Source organism: Labeo rohita, unplaced genomic scaffold, assembly GCF_022985175.1.
Source record: "Labeo rohita strain BAU-BD-2019 unplaced genomic scaffold, IGBB_LRoh.1.0 scaffold_659, whole genome shotgun sequence".
NCBI lineage: Eukaryota > Metazoa > Chordata > Actinopteri > Cypriniformes > Cyprinidae > Labeo > Labeo rohita.
The window spans coordinates 17,218-44,883 of record NW_026129589.1 but is presented as its reverse complement, the minus strand read 5'-3'; the positions used below and the strand labels follow the sequence as shown (position 1 = coordinate 44,883).

Below are 27,666 nucleotides of genomic sequence, written 5' to 3'. Positions count from 1 at the left end.
AATGTGATGTTTTATGAGGAAGACCTGAGAGAGAGTGGCATAGACGTTACTGACGCCTCAGTGTATTCTGGGATTTGCACTGAGATCTTTAGGGAGGAATCTGTGATTTATCACAGGAAGGTTTACAGCTTTGTACATCTGAGCTTTCAAGAGTTTTTTGCAGCACTGTATGTGTTTTACTGCTATTTACAAAAGAACAGTGAGATTCTGAAAATGTTCCTGACAGGAAAGTCCAGAACTCAGTGTGAGAAAGTCTCTCTGGATGTGTTTCTAAAGGAAGCAATGAATAAAGCCTTAAAAAGTGAAAATGGACACTTGGATCTTTTCCTTCGATTTCTTCATGGCATCTCACTTGAGTGCAATCAGAGACTCTTACAGGGTGTACTGATACACACAGAGAACAACCCAGAGATCATCAAGAACATAATCCAAAACCTCAAACGAGGTCAAAAAAACAATGTCAGTCCTGAAAGATGGATGAATCTGTCACACTGCTTAATTGAGATGAAGGATAATTCTGTTGTTCAAGAAGTGCAGGCGCTTTTAAAATCTAAAGCAAAAAGTAAAACTCTTTCTCTTGCACAATGCTCAACTTTGGCAAACATGATCCTGATGTCAGAGGAGGTGCTGGATGAGTTAGACCTTAAACAGTACAACATCAAATCAAAAGAGGGCAGATGGAGACTGGTACCTGCTGTGAGGAACTGCAGAAAAACTGTGTGAGTGTGAAAATCATATAGTACTGCAATATGAACATAATCTAAAGTTGTAACAGAGGTTTGATGAGTATTTTCTGGGTGTGCATTCACAAGCATAATTCTAATGACTGCAGTTAGGGCTGTGTCAGTCAGCATGACCAAAACACACATATTAATTCATACATGGATTTGTGTGTCGCTCAAAAAATGATTTGTTGGACTTACTTAAAAAAGACTGTCAAGTGGTTCCACGCAACTATATTGAGTAATTTGTACAAGTAACAATTTAGTTGTTTGAACAAAAAAAAAATCAAGTAAAGCTGACAAAATTTCTTCAAGTAAATACAAATGATGATGATGCAAATTTCAATGACTGTATTAGTCAGGTCTCTTTCAGCATTCACAAAGTCCTAAAAGGCATGAAAACAGTAAAGCTGTTCAATAATTTTCATTACACCAACACATGCAGGTTGCAAATTTAACATCACTTAGCAATACATCCAGTAAAAGCAAAGATTCTGAGAATTATGTATCCACAGACCTTAGTCAGGTCATATTAATTTCAGACAGGAATAAATTAGGCTGTAAGTAATAGGTTACAGTGCATTCAATGAATTGTACTGTTGTTTAACAACATACATTTTCAAGCTGAAAAATAAAACTTTCAGTGGACACAAACTCCATGCAATTAGATTACATAGTTTTAATATAAACAAATCAATTAAACTTAATGTGATTCAGATGCATCAGTCATACATGAATGAAACAGGCAAAGTTAGGAGTTAAGGAGATAATTATGTCATGATTGACCAATAATGATGAACACCTGTTATTTACAAGCAGAATCACCGAAGGAAAGAGAAACACAAGAATCAGCCACAGCCAAAGATAAAATTAACTTAAATAAATGAAGACATTAAATCTCTGATTAAACAACTCCACAAACAACATTACAGTTTGACTTGATTTCTGTCATATATCTACAACATTTCTTTGAGAGCATCTAAACAGAGGTTTACTTTGTTTACTTTAGTTGGGCTCTTGACCCTTGAGTGTTTTCTTTTGTCGCTGTAATTGTGTTTGTAGAGCATGTTTGTTATAGCACAAAAAAAATATTCTTGGTTATTTGTTATTGATGGTGTAATCATAATCATCATCATCTATAGGCCTGATTCAATGATCTTTTTAGTGATTTGTTTATTAGTTTCATGATATTTACAATAGCTGTATGAAATGTTAGTATTACTATCTTATAATTAATCTCTGGCATTATTTAGAAACACACACACATCAAGAATCAGCATATGAATCTCAACAATGGTGATATTCAACAGCTGCAATCTAGGCACATGGTCTATAGCGCATGGCACAGGTGCACTTGGGGCGTGTCCGAATCCACTTTTGGTATTTTAAGGACAGTGAAAAAGCAGGGAAAAAATGGTCAGTGTGCCTGGTGCATGGTCTAAAAGGGTTGTCCCTATTCTCTTAATGAGTCGTGGGTGTGTTTTAGGCATAACATGCAATTAAACAATCAGAGTCTCCCATTCCCTTTAAGAGCCAGTTGCACTTGCGCCATGAACGGATTTGCTGTTTACACGCCGGAATTTGCGAGAACAAAGGCTGAATGCTTCTCCAGAGAGCAGGGCCAGCGCAAAGGGGGGCATTCACGGACTGATCCCACTCAAATTAGTTTCTAACACACTCTTTACATATCAAGAAAATTATTGTGCAGTTGACTTTAGACCAGGTTTTCGTTTGTCAACAGTGCAGTCAATTTCAGTTGCCTCAAAATAGCAACATGCCAACAATGCTTAAACAGAAGTTATTATTATCAGGGCCAGTATAAATGTGCAGAAAGGCTGATTGTGTTTACGTTCATTTTAACACCTTTGCTGTTACTCTTTTCCCCGTGTAGACTAACATTACATGTAAACAGATTTCTCTACCCCAACAGAGATCATAATGCCGTTTTAACATGTCATAATGTGTGACATTTAACTTGCTGTCTTGCTGTTCACGGGAGAGCCTTGCTTTGTTAAAATCCCCAAGAATGATTAAAAGAGAGTCTGGGTACTTTTCACATTCACGAGAATGAAAGAGGAAAACTCTCAGGGCGAATGGAATGGTTTACATTTTATAAAGAGCATCTCTAAATTAGGAGAACACATCTTTTTCAGAGTTGTTACGTCTGAACACCAACCATTTATGTAGAAACATAGTCCACCACCTCTCGCTTGAGAGTAGCATCTGTAACACTGAGAGGGAGACGAGAGGCGAGCGGATCCATTTGCAAGCTTTTATTCAAAACGATGAGACAAAGACATAGTCGAACAGGCAGGGTCAGAACAACAGCAAACAAATATGTTGGGGAGAGATACAACAATAGTCAGAGGGGCAGGCGTAGATCGATCCGTGGCTAAAGTAATCCGATAGGGCAAGGCAGAAGGGGAGATCCGTGAAACAAGCGAGTAGCCCGTAGGCAGGCGGAGAGACAGATGAGAAGAGATGGCCAGGTGAGAAAGCTAAACACAGGGAACACGGGAACACGGGAACTGACAATGAATAAACCACAATGATAACCACAATACTCCGTAAACACAGAGAGAAAGTCCGGGGCTTTTATAGGGCGCCTGATTGGCCACAGGTGTCGACGCAATCAGTGTGATGGGTGATGGGAGTAGTAGTCCGGGGTGCAATTCAACAGTCTGTATGTAAAGATAGGGTGAGAGTGACATCTGGTGGTGAGCAGACCGCAGGTCACCGACCTGATTCATGACAGCATCGCTGCTAGAACATCTAACAATATGGAAGAAAATTTATGACAAATGTCTTTGAAACAAAACTGAAAAAATAATGCATTGAATAAACAGTGCTTGCATTTTAATGCCTTGTATTTTCGGGGCTTGCATTTTTAGGTTCTGAAATTTAACATAGCTGTTTATTTAAGCAGTGAATATTTCAATTCAAAATAATTCACACACATTTTCATAACTAAAAATTCAAAGTTCATATTCACCTTACAGAATTCACTTCCCAAATATTCAATCAGTTTAAAAATACAATGTATAATATTCAACACGCAAATTTCAAATTTTTATTTCACTTTACAGATTCGCTTCCACAAATTCAGTGGTTCAAATTCGGCTTTGCACATCCGTGAGCTGCAGGAATAGCAGTAGAGCAACGATTCTTGTTTTTGTGAATGAACGACTTGCATTACTACAGGTCGCTTTGGCCTTCATTAACAGCCGCTTGCAACACCTGCTGGTGAGCGACTGACAGCAGCTGGAGGTCGAGCATCGGTGCTCTACTGCTATTCCTGCAGCTCTCAGATGTGCAATGCCGAATTTGAACCACTGAATTTGTGGAAGCAAATTTGTACAGTGAAATTTGCCTGTCGAATATTATACATAGTATTTTTAAACAGGTTGAATATTTGGGAAGTGAATTCTGGAAGGTGAATATGAATTTTTGAATTTTTAGTTATGAAAATGTGTGTGAAATATTTTGAATTGAAATATTCACTGCTTAAATAAACAACTATGTTAAATTTCAACACCTAAAAATGCAAGCCCTGAAAATACAAGGCATTAAAATGCAAGCACTGTTAATTCAATGCATTATTTTTTCAGCTTGTGCAATTCAACATGCTTTTTTGTTTCAAAGACATTTGTCATCCAGAAGAACTGGCTAATGTAATGAAGGTTAAATTTTAATAGGAAAACATATTGAAGTAACCATGAAATCAAAATTGACGATTCTTATTTCTTAAATAGAATATTGTAGCGTTTATTATAAATAATTTATCTGTGCACTTCATTATTATTATTATTATTTTAGTTCACATGCCCTTGTAATCTTTAATGAACAATTTTAACGTCCCCTCCTTCTCGACACAATTCATCTTGTCTTCATGTCACAAGCTCTGACTTGAGGACGAAGTCGTCTGAGGCTGCCATCAGCTTCAGTGACGTCAGTCATGAGGGGTAAATGCTGGGATAAACAGCTGATGGTTCACTTTATAGAGGTCAATGCATTGATAGCTTTCAGTCAAGTGACTGGCTCGAAGACCTGGAGGGCAAAACATCCATAGAACTGCAGCACAAGCCTGTCAGTTTTCCATCTGTTTCACAGCTGCAAATATTTAGATCACCTCTCAAAAGAATAAAACAAAGGTGTGTGAACAAAATGCAAGTTTTGGCCATTTGCGATCCATACTAAGCACCCTTGGATATATCTTAATTATTAAACAGGGTGACAAAATGTTTTAAAAACACTTAATGTGCCTTAATATATTTAAAACAGTAATATTAAAAGATCAAATTCAGTAATCACTATATTAATGATGCACAGTTTACATAGGCAAGCAGATGGAATGGAAGCAGGCTGGAATATGAACGCAATATGCTTAATGGTTCATGGGAAACCATTTAACGTGAAACTTTGCACATTGTGTTTATATTCTGGGTTCATCTGCTTGCCTGTACAAAATATACATCATCAATCAGGTGTTTACTGAATTTTGTCTTTTAATATCTGTGTTTTACTACATTACTACTTAATGCAAATGCATTAAAATAACTGGCGGTCAGCTCCAGGTGGGCGTTCCTATGAGTGTGTGACGTCACGTTAAAACTAGTCATGGGGGAGTACAGCACTCTTAAACATTGAAAGGACATTATGGATATTAGGATATTATGACAACATTACTTTTCACACAAGGCAAACTTTTTTTTTTTTCATGAATGTGACTTATGGAGCATGCACTCAGTCAGTCAGTTTGTCTCTCTCTCCTTCTCTCTCTTTCTCTCTCTCTCTCACTGTTTGGGCTTGTTTAGTGTCGTTGCTCGTGCACGTAGTTGTCATCCTTAATAAATAAAAAGTTCATCATGCAAGGGTATTGGCATCCGGAGGAGAGAAATCGGCCTCCATTTTCTTAGACATGCCCAACTTCCAATGATCCAAACATTCCCAAAGGACGAAATCAAATCCCGCACTCTCATTTTAGATGCTGTTTCTCTCGGCTAATCATCACAGTAGAGAAGTAAAGACAGTAATGACACTCAGCTAATAAAACTTTCACAATAAAGTTCTGTCAAAATAAGAAGAAACAAAATTGCTGAAGCATCACACATAATGCTCATAAAATATGATTTTAAAATAAATCACGCCTTTATTTTCTGATGTAGAGGAAATGGTCAATTAGCATGATCATTTTCCTGGTAAAGTTATTTAATCAAGCAAGACATCAGCGCACCAGCATGCCTTTTAATCATTTCTCCCTTTTTCAGATTAACATCCTGTAATCTCACTGATCAGCATTGTGAAATTGTGGCTTCAGCTCTACAATCATCAAACTCCCCGCTGAGAGAGCTGGACCTGAGTAACAATCGCCTGCAGGATTCAGGAGTGAAACTTCTCTGTGTTGGACTGAAGAGTGTAAACTGTCAACTCAGCATACTTAGGTTTGGCTTTCACATTGATTCATCCAGTATTTTAGGTCAAACAGACAGACACACACACACACACACACACACACACACATATATATATTTCCCTTGTTTATCTGTTAACTAAATCAAATATATTTCAAGTTATTCCGGGTATGTATATATGTACTGCAGATTTTATAATATATATATATATATATATATATATATATATATATATATATAAAAAACATTTTAATTTTACATAATACTTAGTATTTTACATGTAGGTGGAAAAAAAAATTAATTTGTGGTAATGTCTGTTCAAAATACATGCAAAGAAACTTGGCATAGCAAGCATAGTAGATTTTTTTTTCCCCTGTTGTACCAAAATCATATCGAACCGTGACCCCTGAACCGAGGTACATACCGAACCATGACATCTGTGTACCGTTGCACCCCTAATATATATATATATATATATATATATATATATATATATATATGAGCAATATCACACGAGTACACTTGAGATATGGCTGTGTATCGGCATGGCTGTGATAAATGGTGTGATAAACGGTGATAAAGGTGTGTAAATAAACAAAATAACAACAAAGTGTCTTTAAAAGCCCTCTTTTGTGCAGAACCAGACTAGATAGTGAATAATCAGCCAATTTGATCTTTCATGGTCAAGCTTGGTAACCAAGAATGTCTTGCAATCTGTTGTGACACCAGAACACCAGCATGCCTTTTAAAAAGTCACATTTTTCAGTTTGACAGGCTGTTATCTCACTGATCAGCACTGTGAAGTTGTGGCTTCAGCTCTACAATCATCAAACTCCCCCCTGAGAGAGCTGGACCTGAGTCAAAATGACCTGAAGGACTCAGGAGTGAAGCTGCTTTGTGCTGGACTGAAGAGTCCTAACTGTCAACTCAGCATACTGAGGTATTAAATGGTGTATTTAATTCACAATGCAGAGAATTCTGGGAAACATACAGCACCTGGTGTTTTTTTTTTTTTAAGTACAGTGTTAAGTACAGCAGGCTGATATCAGTTATCTAGATGCAGAATGTACTTGATGCAGACCAATGTATGTTGATTGGGTGATGATCCAGTATGCTTGATCAAGTCACAGTGGTCACATGTTAATATCAAGTGTTTAGAGAGCCACAGACTTGTGGACAAGCATTACAAAAGGCTGCAAAACGTCATTGATACTCAGGGAGGAAACTCATGGTAACAGCATTTTGTCACTCTCAGCAAACAAATGACATCTTCTTGAAGTGTCTAATGATGATTTTCTAAAGATGCACTTTCATCTAAGAACATGCGCAGCAAGGTCTTCTAACAATGCCAAGTGTGTCATCATCAAAACCTGTTTAAACAAAACAGGTTTGAACATTTTTTTTTCTACTGTCACAGTCATGCAGGTTTCAAATTTACTTGCCCTGCAAAATATTCCATCAGCCCTGCCACACACACACACACACACAAAAAGCTTTCATTGTTTTTGACTTTTATAACCTTGTAAACAGTCCTTTCAATTTTTAGGTAGGTCTAACAGAAATTCAGGTAGGGAATATACACAGAAATTAAATGAAGTAATCAAATAAGACTGCACTGTATAAATAAAATATAGATTAATCCTTAGTAAAGTTATTCAGTCAAGAGCAGTGAATGATTATCCAATTTAGGGCTGCAACTAACGATTATTTTAATAATCGATTAATCTGTCGATTATTTTTTCGATTAATCGATGAATCGGATAAAAACAAAAAAACAAGACAAGCATTCATTTCCAACCCTTTATTCAAAAGCAGAACTAAAATCTTTAGAAAGTGCACAAACATGTTGCTCCTTGAGCTGTTATAATAATAATAAAATAAAATAAAAATGGCCTAACACAAAAACATACACATGTATGCTTTACATCTGCCAAATATATAGACTTTTTTTTTTAATAAAGTGCCACCTGAGCTGCCAGAACAATAAATAATTTATAAAAAAATAAAGAACAATACAAATCAGAAAATTTAACAGGATTTGTTTGAATGTCAGAACTTGTTCTCTACACTACACTCGCAGACGCACACACTTTTGCAGACGCACACACTCACACACACACTCTCTCTCTCTCTCTCTCTAAGTTCACTTGAAGCTTATTCATTAAATTATTACCATCACTGTAGTAAGTGCAAGGTTCATTTATACACCACATTTAAACACAGCTTCAGATGACCAAGTGCTATAAAAGAACTTCAAAATTAAATTAAAAAGTACAACACACACAAATATATTTGTCAATAATAACCTATATGGGACAAAGCACAGAATATACACTGCAAAAAATGCTTTTCTAACTTAGTAGTTTTGTCCTGTTTTCAGTCCAAATATCTAAAAAATCTTAAATCAAGATACATTTACTAAACACATTTGTTGTCCGGGATTAATTTTACATGCGCAAAAAGCAGCAAACAACAGAACATGAGGATTTACATGGACACGTCGCATCACCTGCAGCGCTTCTGCGAATGGAGAAAAACATCATAAAGCTAGGCTATATATATATATATAATGAATGAATAGGCCTATAAGATAAATATTTTTACTTAATAAAACAAACAAACAAAAAACGTGCAACAAGTGGCTAGTATGCAGAGTTTTGGTTCATTTTTGTGCTGCGCGAAAGGAAGACGGCTGAAAGCAGCATCCTATTTTTCTTTATTTTACAAACAGCAAACCGTTTACAGTTTTGATTATCTGTAAAGAGTCGTTTCCCCTGTTAGAAGAAAAAAATCAAGTGATTGCGCCGGCGCCGCACGCGCACACACAATCAGCCAAACATATGGGAAAAAAAAAAAAAATCACACTGCTTAATCGTTATCAACGTACTGCCGTGGTATTATGCCAAACATTTTTTATGTGGATACTGTAATGCGAGAAGTACAAAACCAGGTTTACATAATAAATAATATTTTAGCATTCAAATACATCTTGAATATGGAGACATTTGGATTTGTGTCGTATGAGAGACCCAATGTTAGTTTCAGTTTCGCTTTAGCCTAAATGGTTTCGTTTTGTCTTGTCGCCTAGCTTCTTATATTTTTCATTCTTGTTCTTTTCTAAATACTGTTAAACTGAAAAATTTTTTTGTAGATTGAGGGGAACTAAAATAGCCTAACCTATGTTTATAGTGTATTGTAAATATTTTGCGTCGACACCAGGTCTTTCTCAATGTAATAGCAAAATGCGACTTAACATTATAGGCCTACGCGATTTATCTTTTTTTCTCTCAAAAATGCAATTTCATTTTATTTTAACCATCCAGAAAACGTTTTAAAATATTTTGATTACTGAATTACTGAAAAAAAACCCTTTTAAACCGTTTAACTGATTTGTATTAATCTGTCAAAATTCTTTCTGTCGGTTAACCGGTTAAAATGAACATCACTACTTCCTCCTCATCAAACACTCCAACATGTTTGCGTTTCAGGTGCTGGATCATTGCCGTGGTGCTCCTGTGCCATGCCATGTCGCTTTTCCTCTACCTCCGCTCGTTTTTTTTTTATTTTTGTTCCGCCCTGTCTATGAGGCGCCGAACTCTGCTAGCATCAGTGCGCGAGAGAGACCGAGTGTGTTCACTCCGCTCCGCGCTCAACTAAAGTTTTTTTTTTTTTTAATAATCAAATGTCTCTTCGTCGCGCGACACAATGAATCGATTATGAAATTCGTTGCCAATTCTTTTAGTAATCGATTTTTATCAATTTAATCGATTCGTTGTTGCAGCCCTAATCTAATTTTATATTGTTGTTAGATTAACATGACAGACAACAACTAGAATATTTGGCTGATGTTACTTTAAAACTTGTTGTTGTAGACTGTCTTACTGTATGGTGACAGAAGAAGGTTGTGCTGCTCTGGCATCAGCTCTGAGTTCAAACCCCTCTCACCTGAGAGAGCTGGACCTGAGCTACAATCACCCAGGAGATTCAGGAGTGAAGCTGTTCAACCATCTGGACAAACTCAAGTAAGTTGAGCATTAACAGTCATCCTGTCTTCTGTGACTGTCAGAGAATCTGTCATTGTTTTTATGGTTGTCATGAGATGACAATAAGATTCGTAAAACCTCAGTATAGCATCATGAACTACAGGTATTAATTTTGTCTTGCCTCTATATTCCTTAGTTTGACACTCAAATGACAGTAGCTGCTGACTTAAATTTTAGGAATCACCAAAGACTTAAGGTTTTGAGGACGGACTGGCTGCAGACTTGCACTTACACTCTCAGATATGCATTCTCAGATTCACACTCTACATCACCTCTGCTTCCTCTGCAAGTGATGACACTTACTTTCTCCACTACAGTACCTGTAAAATCACTTGCATTCAACACAAATATATCTAAGAATTATTGCAAACGGGGTATTGTAAGTATTTTAGTATTGTAACGAGACCAGGGGTGTAAAAATGTACTCAGAATTTATACTCAAGTGAAAGGACAGATACAGTGAATATTTTACTCAATCAAAAGCATGTGGCCAAAAACATACTTGAGTAAAAGTAAAGTAGTATGACTTTAAATTGCACTCAACCTACAAGAAGTAGAAGTAACCTACAAGGGAAAAAGAAAAAAGTAGATACATGTTTCATTATATTGAACTGTCTTCTCAAAGCAAAGTGAAATTGCTCAAAAAAATGTTTTGTCAGACAGACTTTGTGTGCTTTTTGAATGCTAAAAATCTTTGTTGTTCCTCTTAAGAAAGTCATATACAGTATATCTGGGATGGCATAAGGGTGAGTAAATGATGAGAGAATTTTAATTTCTGGCTGGAGTATCCCTTTAATGAACTAGATGTATTGCAGAAATATATTTCAGACAGTATATAAGAACTTGTGTTGAATTAATGATGAGCGACAGTATTAAATCATGCAATACTGACTTTTTGAAAAAAGCCACTTTTTGTGTTGTCTACTAAATGCCCCTGTCTGTAACAATAACTTTTTCTTTTAATTGTTTATTTGGGGCATTTAGAGTTTTTTCTTCTCTCTCAGCAGATATTGATAGATAATTATTTATGACTAATTAGATTAATTAATGTGCAAATCATGTAATTATTTATGTTAAATAATTCATTAACAGCACTAATTGTTAATCAGTGTATTACTATAATACAACTCATCGACTCCCAGGTAAAAACATCACTAAACATGATTTACAATTAATTTAACACACAGTCCTTTACACACTTTTTTGTAAATGAACATGAGATTTTTGTAACATTTTAATTTAAAAAGTAATCATGGCCACTAAAACATGAATTGTATTTAAGTTCTTTTCACTGATTTTATTTGCACTCATTCTTGTGCATTCAGCCAATACACAGTACATAGACAGCTAATGGCTACATCAAAATGTGCAAAAAATAATGAATAAACAATGAATAGATATATAATATCTTAATATGCTTCCTCACATTTTGATGGGAAAAAAAATTTTGAAGCCAAAAATGTACCTGATGAAAGTTATAACCGAAGCTGAAGATGTGCTTGATGCATAAACACAAACCTAACTGGCGTACATGTTTAAGCTCCCATGTACCATATTTAATGTGTGTAAGATAAAATAAAAATGCAAAAATGTAACGAGTACTTTTAAACTTGAAATAAAATTGTAAGGAGTAAAAAGTACTGTTTTTTCTTAAAAGAGAGGTCCACTTCCAGAACAACAATTTATATACTTTTTCAATGTCTTGCTCCTCCCGACCTCTGTTTTTTTCCTGTTCATATTCTCCCTCAACTTCAAATCATCATATTTCGCTGTTTTACCATTTCTGTTAGGGGTGTTTGATCTTCTTTACATGTTCACTTTGCAAAGACTTGGTCGGAACTTCTGCAGCGATGAAGGATGATTTTGAAATGATTTTTAAAGTTGAGGTCGAAAATACGATTGAGTTTTTCGACATATCCTAACTGTCTTGAGCCAGAATACACAGAGGTCAGGGAAAGCAAGACAAGATGAGCGTTTGAGATTAAAAAAAATACAGTTTAAAACTTTTTAATGAAAATAACAGATTTTTACACTAGATAAGACCCTTCTTCCTCTGCTGGGATCGTTTACAACCGCATTTGGAATTGTTTGAAGCCGCATTTAAACTGAATTTTGTAAGTTCAAACTTGGGGCACCATAGCAGTCCATTATATGGAGAAAAATCCTGAAATGTTTGCCTCAAAAAACACAATTTCTTTACAACTGAAGAAAGAAGAGAGATTTAGGATGCGTTCCAGCTTATTTTTTATGCCCTTCACTCACTAACTTCCCTCTGTCTCATTTATTCAGATTTACTCAGATTTACGTCATTGATTACGCTGCATGAGTGAACACTGCTGGCACAACCTTTTGTTTGCTGCAGCATTCTGTATATATATAGGTATGGTTGATCTGTTGTAAATGTTTTTAAAAATCCTTTATATATCATAGAGGTTTTTAAGGGTAGGGATAAATTAAAAGTGATCTGTGATGACATCACAATCGTGTTACATTGTGGTCTATGGAGCGGCCTGAAGTGTACATATGACGTAGACAAAATTGAGGGGTCGAGGGTCTGTCCATATAAATGTCTCTCCTCCACTTCAGGAAGTGAGATACACTTCAAAATGGCAGCAGGGATTCACCCGAGGGGAAGTGCTTAGGGAAGTTTGTGAGTTTGTGTCTAAAAGTGGAGTGAACCGCAGGTTTCTGACATCATCCCTGCACAAGTCTATATGCAAGTGTTGATTGTAAGTGACGTCACTTGCAGAGGAAGCTCAGACTGAAGTGTAAGTCTGTAGTCAGATCCTGGTGAAGGTTTCAACTAAACATCTTTTTTACTGTTCTACTGAAGAAAAAATGTGCTTACATCTTGTATTAAATTTTGCATATCCTAAATTTTGCATATCCATGCTACAGTTTCTTGAGCGCGCACAAAATGTTTCACACATTGTCTGTAAATCAGTGTCTGATTTCTATAACCTAGTTCCTTTGTTTGTCACTGCAATTTACTGTGAATAAAATTAAAGTATAAAAACACATGACTTTTTTCTCAAAAGTGGGTTTTTCTTCCTATATTTCAGCCTTAGGATGGATGTGTGTGTATATTACACAAATATTATTTATTCCTGTGATGCACAGCTGAATTTTCAGCATCATTACTCCAGTCTTTAGTGTCACAAGATCCTTCAGAAATCATGATAATAAGCTAATTTATAATCAATGTTGGATGACAACCTGTGATATTTTTATTTATTTATTTATTTATTTATTTTTAGAATTGTCTGATTAATAAAAAGTTAAAAAGAACAGCATTTATTTAAAAAAAAAAAGAAAGAAATTGTGTTTACAATATAAAGTGCCATTCAAAAGTTTGGGGTCAGTACAATTTTTTTCTTTCTTTTTTTTTTAAGAAATTAATACTTTTTTCAGGAGGGATGTCTTAAATCAATAAAAAGTCATAATAAAGACTTCTATTTTGAACAAATGCTGCTCTTTTTAACTTTGTATTCATCAAAGGATCAAAGAAAAAAGTATCACATGTTCCCAAAAACAATATGAAGCAGCACAACAGTTTCAACACTCATAATAAATCAGCGTATTATAATGATTTCTGAAGGATCATGTGACACTGAAGACTGAAATTGCAGAAGACTGAAATAAGATTTCACAATATTACTGTTTCTGTATTTTTGATCAAATATATATAGCCTTGATGTATGAGGCGCCATGTAGGATTTAAATCAAACTTCGCTTATTAATACATACATAAAACACGTGCATTTTCCACTGGGCACTTTTAAAAATCCCGTTCAGCACCGCAGAGAGTTTGCATGATCGTTCAAACAAAACCGAAAGTAAAAACGCGCTGGCGCCTTCGAAAGCAATTTTAATACCCGTATTTAGAGAGCGCCTCCTCAATGCGTGCAAATTAGGCTACATAACATGTTTAGGATGTTATTAGGTTGTGTAGTTGTCTATAGCTCTGTATCATGTTTGAAAAATTTGGTCTCTATTTGCACTTTGAATATTGAGAGAGTAGCCTACTTTGATTATGGCTGCACTATTGTTCGCACTTAATATATTTTTTTATACTGTTTTTATTTATATTTTAAATTTGCGAAAAATAACTTCAGTTAGGAGGTCAAACATTCTAGAAGCTCATAATTCATGTACAGTTCTAAGGTCTGAAGAGACTTATTAAATCATACAGGAGAGAAGCCTGTCAGTTGAGTTTGTAGCAAAACCTTTTATGGTTTTATGCTTGAGTGTTGTTGTTTTTTACTGCATGTGATAATTCATACTCAGAAAGCAACAAAACACAAGGAGAAAGTCACTCCCTGCTCTTGACAGAATAGCATTTGTAGCTTTTTAAAGAATTTATGTAGTAAAAATTGTGTAATGAATAAATTACTACTAGAGCACAAAATTGTTTACAAGAGCACATATTTCTTCATTTGATCTCTCAAAATGCACCAGATTTTTGCATTAAAATTTAAAATTAACAATTTTAAAACCTAGGAGCCCCTGACCACCTTAATGTATGTAAATGCAGGAAATGGGATTCAAATCGAAAACATTTTCCCCCATTTTGTGTCCCCCTCCACTTCTTAAACCAAAGTTACACCCTTGCGATATACAGACAAGCAGATGAGTCCAGAATAAGAACACGATGCGTTTCATTATGCGTAAAGTGTTTTCCTCCCATTTTGGGTGAGAAGCGTGCAATCTCTTTCTTATACGCGCTGTTTTTTCAGTTTCACTTTAACTTTCGAAAACGGGAGAGGATGAAAAAGGGGGCACAGTAATTTGTTTGGGGGGAACTGCCCACGAAATGCACACTATACCACAAAACTGTCATTTTTGCTGCTTTGGGAATCGTCTGCAAATTTACTTCACAGTACAAAAGGAAGATCAATAATTCATTCAAATGAATGTAAACTCCTAGTGGGCAAACTGACTAAATATACTTGCCAATATCTCTCCTTAGACGGTACTTTCAATTTTTTCCCTTACTATACGTACAGTACACAAGAATTTTACATAATGCAGATGCAACCACTTATCGACATGATTTTTTTTTAATAATAATAATTTCTCAAAACCGCCTATATGGTTCCACTGGGAGGGTTAATACGTCCAATGTATTTTAAATAAAATTACTTTTAAAATATCACAGTGCCAAACTGTAAGCTTGTATTACTCATATAGCCTAGTGATTTACAACAGTGAGTTTTTGCCACCACATCCCTTCATAGATGTACAGTACACAATTATTTAAATAAAATTTTTACTGTAAGTCGCATTTTTTTCTATATAAAATTCTGTGCTGTACATATAGTAAGGGAAATATTGGAAGTATTGTATAAGGCGAGATATTGGCAAAATATATTCAGTCAGTTTGCTCACTAGGTGTTTACTATAGCCCTGTAAACATTAATTTGAATGATTTGTTGGTCTTGTGAATAACTGTGTACTGTGAAGTAAATTTCCCTAAAGGTCCCTAAAGCAGCCTAGACAAATTGAACATAAACAAAACATACAAAACAAACAAACAAGAAAGAAACGTCTAAAATGTATGCGCAAGTGTTTATAGGTGTATATGCATGGATCAAGTTTATATGTATATGCGAGTATGCACAGGTGTGTCTGCATGCAGCGAGTTTATATGTATATGTGCGTGTTGTTGTAGGTGTATATGCATGAATCAAGTTTATACGTATACACAAGTTATTCACAAGTGTATATGCATTCATTACTAACATAAGTACTGGTATGGATTTCATATTAGTGTGCACGTGTATAATATATCTATATCTATCTATCTATCTATATATCTATATATATATATATATATATATATATATATATATGTATTGAACATCCAACAGTATACATGTATATGCAAGTAATTTCTAGGTGTGTATGCACGTGTTTTATGTTTGTACTGATAAGCAAAGTTTAATTTAAATCCTACGTGGTGCCTCATAATCTATACTGTATGATGAATAAATCTCTAACCACACACTGCACACATCTGCGGCACGTTGGTTCAGACGTACCAACCGGAGTAGGTGGCAGCTTCGGCATGTGTTTCGACCCCCTGTACTGCACACGTCTGTGGCGCAGTACAGCTTTGAAGCGGTCACTCTAGTCAATGCTTGTGTTTACACCCGCCGTGCTGCAGCTCGTTGAAGCAGTTCCCCGCCCTGCAGCGCTAAAGTTTGGCTAATCCCCCACGTCGTCCCTACCCTTTCCATGGGAAATTCACAATATGAGAAGCTTTTAAAAGTAATAGACTGTTTCTGCGTGCGTGTGTGCGTGTGTACACTGCGGTCCCCACAATGTAAAAAAAAAAGATTAAAAATAGTAAATGATGTTTATATGAAAGTGTAACAATGCAAACATGTTTTCTGTAAGGGGTAGGTTTAGGGTTATGGTTAGGGTTGGGTTAGGGGATAGACAATATCGTTTGGTCAGTATAAAAACTATAGAAGTCTATGGAAAGTCCCCACAATTCACAAAAACAAACATGTGTGTGTTTTCTAGTGTGGATCATGGAGGAGAGTTCAGGATCACAGAAGGACCTCAAAAAGGTAAGTCCAGAAACAGACACACGGTTTTGTTGTTTGTAGTTTAGTTGTTGTAAATGTGTCTCTTGTAATGTGTGTTCTTGTGTTCAGATGCTTACAAAACTACAGTAGCCTATTTACAGATAAAACTGCCTGACATACTTTTGACAAGACTGCTAAGGGTTTCAAAGTAAACACAACAGTGCGTAAAGTTTTTTAACACATTGCTCGCACTAGAAATTGCATCTTTCTGCAGTGTCTGCACTATTTCCCTACAGAAGCTGTAACTGTTAAAAATGTCTTTGTACTCTTTAAAACTAGAGTTGCACTTCACAGAAGAATTCACAACCTGGACTTGTTTCTTAGTTACCGTTTCCTTTTGGACTGTGAAACAACAGCCTGGACCAATTTGCTCAAAAAAGACAGAATCTGAGTGTGTACGGTTAGAAAAATTGGGCTGCATATGTAAAAAAAAAAAATAAAATAATAAGTGCATTGTAGGAATACCATAGCCTACGTATAAAAATTTTTGGACATGAGATGCCACACAACAGTATCAAACTGCAGGGCCACAGTGCCGAAGAATGGAAAGGACTGGAACTGTGTTTTTAAAAGTGTGGTGCTCATGCACGACACAATGAAAAATCTGCAAGTCAGTGGGTAATAGACAAAGACATCTGTTTAGTCAAGGTGTGTCCAGTTCAGCTTCTGGAGGGCCACTATCCCGCGGAGTTTAGCTCCAAACAGCTCCAGTATACTTGCCTGGAATTTTATGTTGTGTTGCTTCCATGTGCTTCACTAAATAGAGCTGTTTTACTCAAGATGCCTTCAAAGGATAAACCAAAGATGATCATAACATTTCCAACAATATACAGATTGATATACCATTTAGAGGTGAATAAGGCACGGAGGTGTTCTTTCTGAAAGGGTACTGCCCCAGTGACAGCTTTTGAACCTGTTTACTCAGAGTTTGTAGTAACAGTATTACAGTAATTTTCCACTCCCATCAGTACTTTTATGTGATTGCGCTCTCACACTAATTTGAAATTTTTAAAAAAATCTAAAAGGGGAGGTCTAATGCTATTTTATGCATTCTGACATATTTACTCTGTTGAAGTGGTGATAGGAGAGATTAGAAAGCATTTTTTTTCAACTGTTTGGCCAATTCTAACATTAATCTGTCATGCACATTTCAGATCTAATAACGATGACAACTCCTCTGCATAAAGTTGGTGGCAATGGAGGAGATGAATTTAGGTTCACTGGTGAGAGCAACGGTGCCAGTTTGCGCAGGATGTGGGTATGGGTGGGGTCGTGGCAGGTGAAGGCCGTCAGGGCCTGGCTTTCAGATGGGCGCGATCAAACCTTTGGAAGGCCAGACGGAGAGTACACAGAGTTTGAATTCAAGCCTGGGGAGAGGATCACCGCACTGTCTCTGTGGGACAACGGAGAAATCACACGTCTTGGAGGCATCAAATTCAAAACTAACCATCATAGGGAATTTTTTGTAAAAATGACAGGCTCGGGCTTACAAACTGAATACCCTATAAATGTTGGCTCTGGATTTTGTCTAGGCCTTGTAGGAAGATCCGGATGGGAAATCGACTGCATGGGATTTTTGTTTCTCAATAACATTTAATCCGTAGTTGTGAGCAATGTCAGCTATCCCACCAAGTGGTCCCGAAGGTGGCAGTGGAAGAAATCAAATCTGTCCTTTTCAAGAACGAGACCTCTGTCGGTCAACGGCAGACAGTCGAAATGTCAAAGAAAATAATAAAAACAAACTCATGGTCTGTCATCTCGGCCACATTCAGTGTGGATGTCCACCAGGCATTCAGATGTTTCACTTCAGCACTACTGTTGGAGTAGAAAACACTTACAGTCGTGTGTACAGTAGTGAAAAAACTGAAACTACCAATATGTTCCACCAGGGAAGAAGGTGGATGTGAAAATCAGCATTGGCAGATGCTCGTTTGTCCTGCCGTACACGGGCACAGTGATGATGACTTGCAGTAACGGCAGTGTGTTTTCTTTTCAAACCAAAGGCCAGTACAAAGGGATCACTTACACTGATATAAAAGTAGATACTAAAGAATCAAAGATTTGATACATATACTGTATATTCTGTCATTTTACTGTCTACATTCCAAATTAATTTGATCACGCGATGTTAGAAAATTTTTTCACACCTAATTTGCATTCCTCTGTTTCTTTTTAAAGGCATATTTTCTCTATTTTATCTTTTTTTGAAAATCTTTACTAATTCGATTACTTCATGCTCACTTCTAATGATGTGAAAATGCACCTTCAGCAATGTATTATTTACTTTATCATGTATTCAAATGTGTCCATGATTTCTGTTTATTTTTGTTTTTTAATAAAAATATTTCAAGTTAAATGGAATTCTTGTCACGAACATAAAACATTAATTTACAAGAGTGCTGTGCAAAAAAAAAAAAAAAAATAGCCCATTAACACTGTTTCTAGATCAGTCTAATCGCTATCAAGCAAATGTGCACTGATGTTACCATGTGGAAGTGTATATTTTTTCAGATTTTTTTTTTTTTTTGTGTACACAGATTTTGACCATATGTAATTCTGGGCGTTGACGTGCAATTACGTGTTAGTGAATGATTGCAAAAAATAAATAAATTTAAAAAATTTAAAAAATACGCTTTAACACGTTATTTTGTACTGCCATTGAGCTTTAGCACCATCTATTGGTGTTTTTTAATGAATTTTAATTTAATGTACTTTTCAGAACACAAGTAGGCTTACAACTACATATAATAGTTACAGCACAAGTAGTATTTAAGTTTTTTTTTAATTATAATTGTTCGACCCCTGTTCAGAGTCATGACCAATTTCTCAATTAGGTTAATTACACATTTCTCCAATCAGTTTTTATGCACACTTATACTGTCATTTTAAGCCAAATTACTTTACTGACACTTTAAAAAAAAATATCAATATCCTGTTTTCAATCTGTTAAAGAGCCTTTTTCATAACACCATTACAATTTTTTTTTTTTTTTTACATTGAAATAGCTTTGTGCATTGTTTTGCTGTGCTTTTCAAAGTTCAGTGCATTCACACTCAAGACATGTGACACCTTTTCCACATTTATTCACAATGAATATGATGGTTTTTCTAGAGTCTGTAACTGTTCTCAGTAGCTAAGGTATGTGTATTATATACAAGAAAAGAAGTGGTTCCAGTGTTTCCAATACACAAGTTTAGTTCCATTCTAGTTTGAAGTAGACTCAACACAAGTTCTTTGATGTTTTAGGTAAAAGGGCAGGAGACAACAGACTCCTTGTGTACTGTTATGTGTGAGGGCCTAAGGTCCACAGACTCAATTCCAAGTGCATGTCTGTGTGAAATGTATCCAGGTGGTGAAATTAGGGGTGCTACAAAAAGCTGTCCTTGGGCTTTGGCTGTTTTCACTGTGCTGAAGATGGAGCAGGCAGTGCTGTAGACTTCAAGACATCATAACAACACAGTATGAAGAGTCAAGGGGATATAAACTTTTGAACAGGGTCATTTTTATAAATTCAACTATTATTTTCTCTATAATAGTGGACTATGTGTAAATGTTTTATGTGAAATATTCAGGTCAAGACTAAATAAAAACAACATACATTTTGTATGATCCCTCTTATTTTGGTAAAATAATTAACATTTTGCAGATTCTGCAAGGTGTATGTAAACTTTTGACTTCATCTGTATTAACAGACATTGGTAACTAGACATGGAACATGAAACAATTCACATCATGTGACATTTCATAGCTGATTTGCAATCTGTGCCAGTTACTAAAAGTACAACAAATGACACCTTCAAGCAATGTTTTCCTCTCATTTTATTTCTGTAATGAAAAGCAAACAGGCTGCAGAGGAATATATTTTAACTTCAGTTTTATGCAAATGTACAAAGAGATCTACAAAGCCCAAACACACTCCACACACCTCAGTTTACTATAGCTTTACTTATGCAGAAGTTAGTAATAAACACAAATATTTTATTTAAAAAAATTAAAGAATAAAAAATAAAAAAATAAATCACAGCCAGTTCAGTGTTCAGCTGTTCCACATGCAAGATTTCAGCTCGGTATGCGACATTTCAGTAACATCAAATGCAAGAACTATCCTAGAAATTTGTAAAGTAGTCAGCATGAAAGAGAAAAGAGTCATGTAATGTAGTGTTTGAGTCTCAAATACCGACTTTCAGAATGATTTAATTGTCAGGACAACCTCACAAGCTCACCTTCATCTCAAAAAGAAAAAAAAAAAAAAATACTGGCTTTATGTAACTTCTCATAGTTGCACTGTACACTGTAAAAAACAATTTGTTAAGTCAACTTAAAATTATTTGTAACCTGTCTGCCTTAAAATTTTAAGTTCAGTCAACTCAAAAAAAAAGTTTATTCAACTTAAAATGTTAAATTATACTAAGTGACAACTTAGATTTTTGAGTTGAATCAACTTAAAATTTTAAGGCAGCTGGGTTACTTACCCATCTGTTAAGTTTAGCAAACACAAATATCCAAGTTGTTACTTAGTACAACTTAACATTTCGAGTTGACTAAACTTATTTTAGTTGACTGAACTTAAAATTTTAAGGCAGCAGGGTAACAAATTATTTTAAGCTGACTCAACAAATTGTGTTTTTTATTTTTTACAGTGTAGACAATGAAGTCAAATGTTTGTCTCATCGTGGAGTGTATATATCTTGGTGTTATGTTGCAAAGCAGTAATGTTATTTATTAATGTTATTGTCACATTAGTGAGCAGCACAGCCAGATATTCAGCTATTCATGCCTAGAACTAGAGGGGTCTGAGCTTTACTTGACTATTTACAGATACTTAATATATGCAAATGTTTGGAGAAGCATACTGTTAGAAATCACTGTAGATTTAGCAGCACAATACTGTAAAACCCTACAGTACAATACCACATTTATACATTACAGCAAAATACTGTAATTTATATTGCATTCTGGGTAATTTTGACTTGGCGGGAATATTTTACAGTATATTTTAGTGTTGCTGTAATGTTGCTGTAACCTTGCTGTAGCATGACTCTAATATGCCAGGTAATAACAATAGTATGTTCCTGCACAACCGGAGAGGCTGTAGTTTCAGGACCGCAGATCTAGGACCGCATTTCTAGGACCCTAGTTTTTTGTTAAAGCGCCACCTACCGAATTGGATCACCAAAGATGGACGACATGGACTGCAATCAGAGTGTGAGTAACTTTAACATTTTTTAATTTAGTTTTATTAACGTTAAAATGATGCAAAGTTCACATAGCCAAAGTGAGAATTGCTAAGAAACAATAACAAATTCCCAATTCGTGGCCATACTTTAATTAAACCTTGTTGACTTAATGACTATAATAAGTAAATCTAGCCAGCGCATTAATTAAACTTAAAAAGATAATAAAAGCATGTTGATGTGAGATGTGTCAGATTTACCTGTAGTTTACAGTAGCTTACCGGATTATCATTACAGGTCAGAGTTGTATTTTAATTATTTGTGCACATTACCCAGTGCACCCTTTTGTTACTGATATTCTTGTTAACCCAGCAGTGGTTGTTCTCTGATACCCATTTCGGTGAAGTGGAAGGATTGACGGTAACACTTTCTATGAATCCTATAGTTACACTGTAAAAAAAAAAAAAAAAAGGTAACTTTATGGAAAATAATTTATGGATTTTTTTCAGATTGTTTTCTTTTATTTTGAATTGCAGTCAAAACTCTGTAAAATTATCTCTAAATTAACTATTTGGTTGTTATTTTAAGTATTCTGACATTAATGACAAATTACAGTAATTCACATTTTTTTATACAGAAAAACTACTGTATTTTTATACAGTGTGTTTTCTGTTTTCTTAAATTACAAACAAATGTATGTAAAATTACAAAACAAATCTGTAATTAATACAATAACAAATCCGTTAGAACATACAACGGTCAAATGACTGGCAGTAAAGTAAAATCTCCTTATTTAAATAATCTGACAAACACTGTTATTTTACAGCTATTTCCTGAATTTAATGATCAAGCACCTTGACTGTAAAACAAAAGGCAAAAAAAATGGTCAAATGACTGGCAGCACAGGGTGCCAAACAAAAACCTTAAAATTAAAGTAAAATCTCTTTATATAAATAAGATAACAACGCTGTTAATTTACAGGCATTTCCTAAACTATTACAAACAAACACCTTCACTGTAAAATTAACTCATTAACTAATTAATGAATTACTTAATTAACATCACATGACTGACAGCAGTAGAACATGAAACACTGACAGATCTCTCTAGATCTCAGCATTTAGTCTGACTTTATATCTTTTATACAAAACTTCTTATTGAGAATTAACAGAGGTTTAGATGTTGATGTTTTATTGAAAATAATAAAGTTAGACGTCACCATTGTGGAGATAAACATTGCTTTAGTTGGGCTCTTGACTCTTGACTTTGTAACTTCAGTTTTTTTCTGGATGCTGTATCTATGTGTTTATAAAGCTAGTTCCTCATTGGTGATGACTTAATCATCACTGTAGCCTGACTAATTGAACATGTCATGAGTATTGTAACTGGATATGATAGCTTTTCCTTTCTTCCAGCAGTCCTGTGGTGTAATGACAGTCAAATATATTTTTTTATTATTAACTATTTTTATACATATTGAATTTTTTTGATGCTGAATTCTCTTGGTGATTATCATGTTTTGTGGCTAACCATTATAGAATCAATGCTGAAAAATTCTTGAAATAATTATTTCAAACAATTTGGAAAATCAACCACATAGGGTCAAGAGCTCAACTAAAATAATGAGGTTATCAAAATGTTTTGATCAGAACCGTTTTTGCTGTTCTCCACAATGGTTTGGAAAATCAAGGGTTCAAAAAGCGTTATTGATTTCAATTAAACATCAACATCTAAACCTCAGTTAATTCTCAATAAGAAGTTTTGTATGAAAGAAACAAAGTCAGACTGGTTTGTATTAAATGAAGATGCTGTGATCTGGACAGATCTGTTAGTGTTTCATGTTCTTTTGGGATTTAAAGGGTTTCTGTTGCCTGAGTTTTGTGGGTTACCATTGTGCTAAAGAGTAGACCGTGTGCTTTAGTCCAGGAGAAGACAGCAAAATGTTGGTGTTATGCTGCATGTCATTTTGTTTAAAGGATGCATCTCTGGAGTTGTTAATGCAGTGATAGTTAGGTTCTGTGTATGTGTGCTGTTGCTAGCGAAAAAAACTTTTATTTTACAGAGAATGTTTCATGATGGTAATCCAGATGATGCCTGTAAAGTAACAATTAAAAAAAAAAAAAAAATTTAGGATATCTGACCTTAGTTTTACAGTTTTTGTTTGGAAGCTGCTTCTGCCAGTCATTGACCGTTTTTTTTGAAAAACGTTTTTTAACCGTTATTTCCATTAATGGTAAGCATTTGGTACCCTGTGCTGCCATGCATTTCACTGTTTTGTTATGTTTATTTTTTTTACAGTGTGGAGTTGAAAAACGCTTTTTAAATGTCAATAGTGTGACTTCTGCATCACTTAAAATATTGCAAAATGTTCTTTATGAAATCTGAAACAAGACAGCCTTTGAAGCTGAGATGCTTGTATTTATTTTAAACAAAATTATGTATTGCTTTCATTTTCAATAGTATGTGTTCTATTATAGTTCTGTGGCTAAAACCACCACCAAAATGTTCTTACAGGAATCAGTAACAAGACACATTCTTTGAAGTTAAGATAGAAGAGCGTGATTGACGTATTAGTTGACATTTCAATATCATGTGCTGTGTTATAGTTTTGTGAATAAAACCAACATTTAAATGTTCGTCTAGGAACCAGTAACAAGACACAGCCTTTGAAATTGAGATGGAAAACTGTATGTTTCAAAAATGAATGTGTTAACAGATTCAAATGTAATTCAATAGCGTACATCCTGATTTACATTTGATAGTGAAAGATGGCTGTAAATATTGTTCTTTGAACAAGTAACAAGACAAACCACCTGGAGTTTACATATCAAACTGTGTGCATTCTAAAATTAATTTATTTAAACTTCTGAATGTCAAATTTGGTCAAACAAGTGCAATATCTTCCTCTAGGGGGCGGTAAACTGCACAATCTTTGTCATGCTTTAAAAGCTTTTTCTAATTGTTTCATTTCAATAATTTTTGTTGTGCTATAGATCTGTGAATAAAACATATTTCTAAATGTTCTTTTATGAACCAGTAATAAGACACGCCCCTTAAATTTGAGATTTATTTTCTATACATTTCACAAGTGAAGCATTTAGATGAAATAATTGTACTTTTTGCTCTTTGTTTTGCACTTTGCGGACGGTCCCTATCCTGCACTATTACATTATAAGGTCTATCAGTTACAATACATTAAGGCAGATTAAAACAAATAAAACATATTGTGTGTTTTCTTCTACATTTGAAAACAATTAGAAGACAGTATGTTCTTGTCATTGTGCTCAGTCATTAAAGAACTATTGAAGATTTCCAAGGCTGAATCTCTGACAAATGTCAAACATCGAACCAACTTTATATCAGTCACTCTTGACTGCGGCGGTAAGAGAAAAGTACGTCATTCTGACGTTCTGTCTCAAAACTCAGTGAACTGCCTATTTAGACAGTATTTCTGACCATAATAAATGATTCAGAACACACTGTCCATTAGTCAGTCCACACTCTCACACAGGCTCAATTCAGATTCCATGCGATTTTATGTCAACAAAAATAACATCATAATTTCCCTTGTCACGTGAATCAGGAGCAGTGAGTGGTGCAGTACTGAAATACACTGTCAGTCATGATCAGCAGGTGGAGCTGATCTCTACAGAGGTTCCTGAATCACACAGGGGTAAAGGTGTAGCAGCACACCTGGCAAAGGTGAAATCACTCTTCAGCTTCTTCAGTTCTTCACGTTGTGTTGTGTCCTGTAACTCAGTAATGAATTTCTCTCTCTCTTTTTTTCTTAGGTTGCTCTGGATTTTGTTGTTGAAGAAAAGTTGACAGCGAGGATATCCTGTTGGTACATTAGAAAATATGTGGATGAAAACCCACATATTGGATACCACCCACATAGCAATTGACATCTGGCCCATCTTGGCCCAAGTGCAGCAAAGAATTACAGCCCTTGTCTGGCCCAGATCTGGACTACAGACGTGAGCCACACATGAGCCATAACTGGCCCAAATCTCAGCCAAACAGTAACTTATAACCAGCCCTGAACTGAGCCAGAACAAGTTTTAATAGTGCTACCCTCAAGCAACCATTGAATCAATGTTAAAAGTAGTTGATTTGTCAATGTTAATGATATTGAATTAATGTAACTTTTGCTCCTACTAATAATGTTGAAAAAAAAATTAAATTTTAACAAACCACCATTGTTGTGATCAGTGATCGCTTTAGTTGGGCTCTTGACTCTTTGTACTTTAACATTAGATTTTTTTTTTTGTCTATTGTAACATTGTGTGAAAACATGTTATTTGAGACATTGAAAAGTAAGATTTGCTGCAATTAGATGGCGGTGACTGCAACCATTGAATGGTTATTTAATGAATTGCTCACAAGTGCGTTGGGCTTTGAATGATGGTGTGATACTGCAATGTGAGAGTGAAGCTCAATAAAACCACTATCGTACTTTTATGAATTAACAGAGAATATTAACAAAAAAAACTCTAAATTACTGAATCAATTAGACATCAAGAATCAGCGTATGAAACTCAACAATGGTGACAATCAGCAAAATAAAATTCTATGCAGAAATGCATGCTGGGTATCAATATATTAAAAAGTCATTCATGATTCCATGAATGACATGCATTGCAGTTGATCTGTTTATCTGAATTAGTTTGGTGATTGTCACCATTGTTGCGATTTGTATGTTGAGTGTTCATGTCTAAATCTTTTAATTTGTCATCACAGATTTTTTTATTTTTGCATTCGTGATACAGAAGACTTACGTCGGTAATGACATTCATCAATGTTATTTAGAATTGTTTTTCAACTGTATTGCCAGTTGCCACCCATTGCTAAAAGTAATCTACTTTCATTTAATTTCAAAACATCTCTTTTCAATAGCATAAGTGTTTATATTGAAACACCATTAGAGCACAGAGAAAGAATTGATATAAAGAAAACCAAGAATCAAGAACCCAACTAAAGCAATCACTGATCACAGTAATGGTGGTTTGTTGAAATGTCAACATTTTTTCAACATTAATTGTTTTAATGACATTAACATTGACAAATCAACTATTTTTAACATTGACCCAATAGTTTTCACCTGCTCTCTTGCTATCTGGGACCCAGTCAAGCCTTCAGTAAACCACACAGAGTCCAGTCTTTAACCAGAAACCCCAAAACTGAGCCTAAAAAAGGAAACAAAAACCAACTCAGCCATGGATCCATCACAGTAAAACACAGTTTTTAGACATGGCTCAGTTTTGGGGTTTCTGGTTTAAGACTGGTCTCTATGTAGTTTACTGAAGCCTGAGATTGTGTAGCACTATTAAAACTTGTTCTGGCTCAGTTCAGGGCTGGTTATAAGTTACTGTTTGGCTGAGATTTGGGCCAGTTATGGCTCATGTGTGGCTCACGTCTGTAGTCCAGATCTGGGCCAAACAAGGACCGTAATTCTTTGCTGCACTTGGGCCAAGTGTAACTCCTTGCTTGGCCCAGAGCTGGGCCAGATGTCAATTGCTATGTGGGCAGGCTTATATTGAAAATAAATAAAGGCATAATTAAACAGTGTCAACAGAAGACTTTACATCTTACTTCCTTTACAACCCGAGTGTTTGGAGCCTACAAGTACACTATATTTTTAATGTTTTTTAAAGAAGTCTTTTCTGCTTACCAAGTCTGCATTTATTTGATCCAAAGTACAGCAAAAACAGTAACATTTTGAA

At 35.2% G+C, this 27,666-nt stretch overlaps 1 pseudogene; it reads left to right on the top strand.

The window, feature by feature from the left end:
* Positions 1 to 6: 6 nt before the first annotated feature.
* LOC127161478 (NACHT, LRR and PYD domains-containing protein 12-like) lies at positions 7 to 19,323 on the top strand (annotated as a pseudogene).
* The last annotated feature ends 8,343 nt before the right edge of the window (positions 19,324 to 27,666 follow it).